Here is a 6,416-nt window from a genome sequence, read left to right as displayed (position 1 = left end):
AGAAATTAATAGCATTAATCAACGGGTAGACAAAAGTGATCTATCCGTTAATGGAACACTATTTGGCAATAAAAAGTAAAGAAGTAGTGATACATGTTTGTTAGCATTTGAATGAACCTCAAAAATATTATAGTAAGTGAAAGAGCCAGACAAAAAGACCACATCTTTAACAATCCTGTTTATATGAACTGTCCAGAAAAGGCAAATTTATAGAGACAGACAGGAGATTAGTGGTTGCCTGGGGCTGGGGATAGGAAGGGGGAGCGACTGTAAATGGACATGAGTTTTATTTTGGGGGGCAGATGTAAATGTTTTAAAATGAGATTGTGGTGGTGGTTACACAATTCTGTGAATAAACTAAGGAATCATTGAATTAAAATAGGTGAATTTATGGTATGTAAATGACACCTCCGCAAAACCATTAATAAAAAATTAATTTGAAAAGTGAGTAGTTCTCACTTTGGGCCTCAGCTTGGAGGCCGTAGTTTCCAGACAAGAAGTGGCCTGTGTCCCATTGCCCTGCAGCCTTGGCCTGGGTGCCCAAATTCAACTCCCCACTCAGGCCCAAAGGAGCCTCACAGTGGCTCCAGAGACGAATGCTCCCAAGTCTTGAAGCTGGGAGAGGCCAGGGGATGAACTCTCTCCAAGAGCCTTCAGGAGGGGCCCTGCTGACACGCTGGTTTTAGGACTTCTGATCTCTAGAACTGTAAGGCAATACACTGGTGCTACTTTAAGTCACGAAATTTGTAGTAATTTGTTACAGCAGCATTAGCACACTGATGCAGTGTTTAAAAGATGAATTCCCACACTGCATGGATTATCCTCAGAAGGATTTAAAATTTAGCCTTTAGGCCTTACTCATTCGCAAATTTTATTTCTATAAATGCAAGGCAAAGCCTTATTAAAAGACTATTAGGAAAAGGTGCTGCTTCCATTGTCCTTCTGTGCTGGGTACCAGAATCTTGACTGCAATTGTTAATTTGGAACACAGCTGATTCAGACGTCATACAAAATCAATTTGCGACATTAAAATGATAATAAGGATTGATTAAGACAGATTTAGCTACACTAAAGAATAAGAACCGCAGTTTACTTAACAATTAACTTAAACCGGGGTGGGGGGGGAAGGATAAATTGGGAGATTGGGATTGACATATACACACTACTATATATAAAATAGATAACTAATAAGAACCTACTGTTTAACACAGGGAACTCTACTCAGTACTCTCTAATGACCTATATGGAAATAGAATCTAAAAAGAGTGGTTATATGTGTATGTATAACAGATTCACTTTGCTGTACAGCAGAAACTAACACAACATTGTAAATCAACTATACTGTAATAAAAATTAATTAAAAAATTAACTTAGAGAATAAATAATATATAGGCTTTGTTAAAGTTAGCTCCCCATTCTTTATTAAAAGTTTAGTATATTTTAATTCTGCTGTCTTTGGTTTCAGTTTCTCCCTATAGGATGATAACTCTCTCTCTGCCCTCAGCCTAACCATAACACATCCCAAATCCACTCGCCTCCTTCACATTTCCTCTAGGATGACTCGGACATTCCAAATCCGACTCTACCCCACCCCACCTCCCATCTCATGCTCTAGCATCCTTTAATCCCTGATTTATGAGGTTGTCAGTTAGAGAAACCAGAAAAGTCACTCTAAATGCTGGTTAATTTTTTTAACTTCCTAAACATTCCTTACATCTTCTCTCCCCCCTGCCCCAGCCACGGTTCAGCTCTAAGCCCTCAGGCTTTCTCTCCAGGACCTCTCTCACTGCTTCCTCACTCATCTACCTCAAGGCACGTAAAGGTCAATGCATTCCAAGCAGACCACAGAAAAAAATTCTAACATGCAAATCTAATCATATACCAACTCTAAGTAAAACCCACTCCTTACTCACCAGCTTTAACTGAAGGCCCTAAATTATCTGGACCCTAACTCTTCAGTTTCATGCTAGAGTTGTATATGTGATTGATTCCCCCCCCACCAACACCTTAGAACAGCTCCCAGTTTCCATTTGGAAATCCACAGGCTTCTGGGGAAGCTGACTCCTGTCCTGCTTGGTATTTAGTATCTGGAATGGAATATGTGGCTTAATACAGAAATACTATTTTAGAATGTGCACAGGACCTCTGCTAGTTGAATCAGAGTAGATCTGGGACTATGGCTGGAATTTTTTGCACAAAATCTCTGAACAATGGACTAGATGCACCAGAGGCCGGGGATGCTAGAAATCAATTTAGCACCAGGAAGGCAGCAAATATGGCCTCTGTGGGGCAAACATGAGTCCTGGGATAAAATCATGAACCTCTGCATGAAATTATGCCTGAGGGCTATGTTACCTTGAAATGTTTCCATTATGTCCGTAAATAAATTCCTTTCACTATTTAATATATTTAAATTGAGATTTATATAAATGGATAGACACCCTGTGTTCATGCATTGGAAGACTAAATATTGTTAAGATGTCAGTTCTTCCCACCTTGATCTATAGATGGATTAATGAAACAGAGTCCAGAAATAGATGCACCTTAATACAGGCAACTGATTTTGTACAAAGAAAAGAAACAAAGGAAATTCCATGGATAAAAAATGTAGTCTTTTCAACAAATGGTGCTAGAACAATTGAAATTCCATATGTAAAAAAAAACAAACAAACAAACAAACTAGACACAGACCTTACACCAGTTATACAAATCAACTCAAAATGGGTTATTGTAAAGAAAAATGTTTCCCTCTACTCACACACAGAATACTTCTGCAACCACAGGTGTGGGTTTTCCACACCAGGGAATTCTCCGACGCCTCCTGGATGTCCTACAATTCAATTCCGACACCAGCCAGACCCAGCACAGACCCCATGAGGTGGCCTGCCCCCGCTTCAGATGCCAGCTCCAAGTCCAAGATGTCCCCTGTGCTCTGGCCTACTGGCTATAAACCAGAGTTTCCACAACCCCCTCCTGAGGTTCAAACATTTTCTAGAACAGTTCAGAGCTCCAGGAAACAGTTATGTTTACAGGTTTGTTCCATAATAAAGGACACAGGTGAATAGCCAGAGGAAGAGATATGGGGGTGAGGTCCAGAAGGGTCCTGAGCACAGGAGATTTTGTCCCCTTAGAGTTGGGGTGCACTACCCTCCAGGCATGTGGATATGTTCACTGACCAGGAAGCTCTTCAAACCTCACACTTTCGGGATTCTTTGGAGACTTCATCATGTAGGCATGATACATCAACTTCATTTCCAGTCCCTCCCCTCTCTCGTGTCTCCAGAGAAGGGGGGTGGGCTGCAAGTTCAAGCTTCTCATCCCTCCTGCTTACTCTTCCTCGTGATCAGCCTCCCCACCCAGAAGCCCACCAGGAGTTCTTTCATCAGAAGAAAAGATGTTCCTACCATCCAGGAAATTACAAAGGTCTCAGGAACTCTGTGCCAGAAACTGGGGGGATATATATATACTATTATTTAACAATTATAGACCTAAATATGAAGTAGTATACTATAAAACTTCTATAAGAAAATATAGGATGGCCCTGGTGGCGCAGTGGTTGAGAGTCCGCCTGCCGATGCAGGGGACACGGGTTTGCGCCCCGGTCCGGGAAGATCCCACATGCCGTGGAGCGGCTGGGCCCGTGAGCCAGGGCCGCTGAGCCTGCCCGTCCAGAGCCTGTGCTCCGCAGCGGGAGAGGCCACAACGGTGAGAGGCCCGCGTATTGCAAAAAAAAAAAAAAGAAAGAAAATATAGGATGAAATTTGTGTGAACTTGGATTTAGCCATTAGTTTTTAAGTATAACCTCCAAAGTACATTCCATGAAAGAAAAAATGATAAATTAGATTTTATTAAAATTAAAAACTTCTTAATTAATTTAGGACTAAGAAACCAAGAATATGCAATAGGGAAAGGATAGTCTAATAAATGGTGTTGGAAAAATTGGACAGCCACATGCCAAATAATGAAACTGGACGACTATTTAACACCATGCACAAAAAACAAACAAACAAACAAACCTCAAAATAGATTGAACACTTGAATGCAAGACCTGAAACCATAAAACTCCTAGAAGAAAACACGGGTGGTAAACCCCTTGACATGGGTCTTGGCAATGATTTTTTGAATCTGACACCAAAAGCAAAACCAACAAAAGCAAAAATAAATAAGTGGGACTACATCAAAGAAAAAAGATTCTGCACAGTGAAGGAAACCATCAAGAAAATGAAAAAGCAAACTACTGAATGGGAGAAATATTTGCAAATCGAATATCTGGTACAGTGCTAATATCTGAGATATATAAAGAATTCATACAACTCAATAGCAGAAAAACAATTTGATTAAAAAATGAGCAGAAGATATGAATAGACATTTCTCCAAGGAAGACATACAGATGGCCAACAGGTACATGAAAAAATGCCCTACATCATTAATCATCACGGGAATGCAAATCAAAACCACGATGAGATATCATCTCATACCTATTAGAATGGCCATTATCAAAAAGACTAGAAACTAACAGTTGGCAAGAATGTGAACAAAAGGGAACTCTTCTGCACTGTTGATGGGAATGTAAATTGGTACAGCCACTATGGAAAACAGTATGAAGGTTTCTTTAAAAATTGAAAATGGAAGCACCATACGATCCAGCACACCATATGATTCCCACTTCTGGGAATTTACCTGAAGGAAATATTAAAAACTGGAAAATATGCAGACACCCCCAAGTTCATTACAGCATAATTTGTGATAGACAAGATATGGAAACAACCTAAGTACCCATCAATGGATGAATGGGTAAAGAAACTGTGGTGTATACGTATACACAATGGAATATTATTCATTCATAAAAAATAATGAAACATGGATGGACCTCAAGGGCACTATGCTAAGTGAAATAAGTCAGATAGAGAAAGACAAATACCATATGATCTCACTTATATGTGGAATCTAAAAACAAAAACAAAAAGGGTCATAGATACAGAGAACAGGTTTGTGGTTGCCAGAGGTGGGGGTGGAGGGTGGGAGAAATGAGTAAACTGTTTCTGTGGGATTTTATTAGTTCAAACAAATTGAATTCAAATTTTTCAAAACTCTATGTCTGTGGAAGACTGTTAAGAAATGGAAAGACAAGCCACAGACAGAAAATGCTTGCAAAAACTACTTTTGACTTTCATCAAAAAATACAAAGAGCTCTTAAAACTCAACAATAAGAATATAGACAGACCACTTAAAAATGGGCAAAAGGGGCTTCACTGGTGGTGCAGCGGTTGAGAGTCTGCCTGCCGATGCAGGGGCCACGGGTTTGTGCCCGGGTCCGGGAAGATCCCACATGCTGCGGAGCGGCTGGGCCCGTGAGCCATGGCCGCTGAGCCTGCGCGTCCGGAGCCTGTGCTCCGCAACGGTAGAGGCCACAACAGTGAGAGGCCCGTGTACCACAGAATAAATAAATAAATAAATAAATAAGTAAATAAATAAATAAGGGCAAAAGAAGAGAGCTTCAAGATGGCGGAAGAGTAAGACGTGGAGATCACCTTCCTCTCCACAAATACATCACAAATACATTTACATGTGAAACAGCTCCTACAGAACACCTACTGAAAGCTAGGAGAAGACCACAGACTTCCCAAAAGGCAAGAAACTCCCCACGTACCTGGGTAGGGCAAAGGAAACAAGAATAAACAGAGACAAAGGAATAGGGACGGGACCTGCACCAGTGGGAGGGAGCTGTGAATGAAGAAAGGTTTCCACACACTAGAAGCCCCTTCGCGGGCAGAGATTGCGGGTGGCGGAGGGGGGAAGCTTCGGGGCCCGGAGAGCGCAGCAACAGGGTTGCGGAGGGCAAAGCGGAGAGATTCCCGCACAGAGAATCAGTGCCGACCAGCACTCACCAGCCCGAGAGGCTTGTCTGCTCACCCGCCGGGGCGGGCGGGGCTGGGAGCTGAGGCTCGGGCTTCGGTCGGAGCGCAGGGAGAGGACTGGGGTTGGCGGCGTGAACACAGCCTGCAGGCGGCTAGTGCACCACGGCTAGCCGGGAGGGAGTCCGGGGAAAGTCTGGAGCTGCCGAAGGGGCAAGAGGCTTTTTCTTCCCTCTTTGTTTCCTGGTGCGCGAGGAGAGGGAATTCAGAGCGCTACTTTAAGGAGCTCCAGAGACGGGTGCGAGCCGCGGCTATCAGCGCAGACCCAGAGACGGGCATGAGACGCTAAGGCCGCTGCTGCAGCCACCAAGAAGCCTGTGTTGCGAGAACAGGGCACTGTTCTCTCTTCCCCTCCCAGGAGCCTGTGCAGCCCACCACCGCCAGGGTCCCGTGATCCAGGGACAACTGCCCCGGAAGAACGCACAGCGCGCCTCAGACTGGTGCAACGGCCCGCCGGCCTCTGCCGCCGCAGGTTTGCCCCGCACTCCGTGCCCCTCCCTC

This window comes from Lipotes vexillifer, unplaced genomic scaffold, assembly GCF_000442215.2.
Source record: "Lipotes vexillifer unplaced genomic scaffold, Lipotes_vexillifer_v1.1 scaffold733, whole genome shotgun sequence".
NCBI lineage: Eukaryota > Metazoa > Chordata > Mammalia > Artiodactyla > Lipotidae > Lipotes > Lipotes vexillifer.
This window is presented reverse-complemented; position numbering follows the sequence as displayed.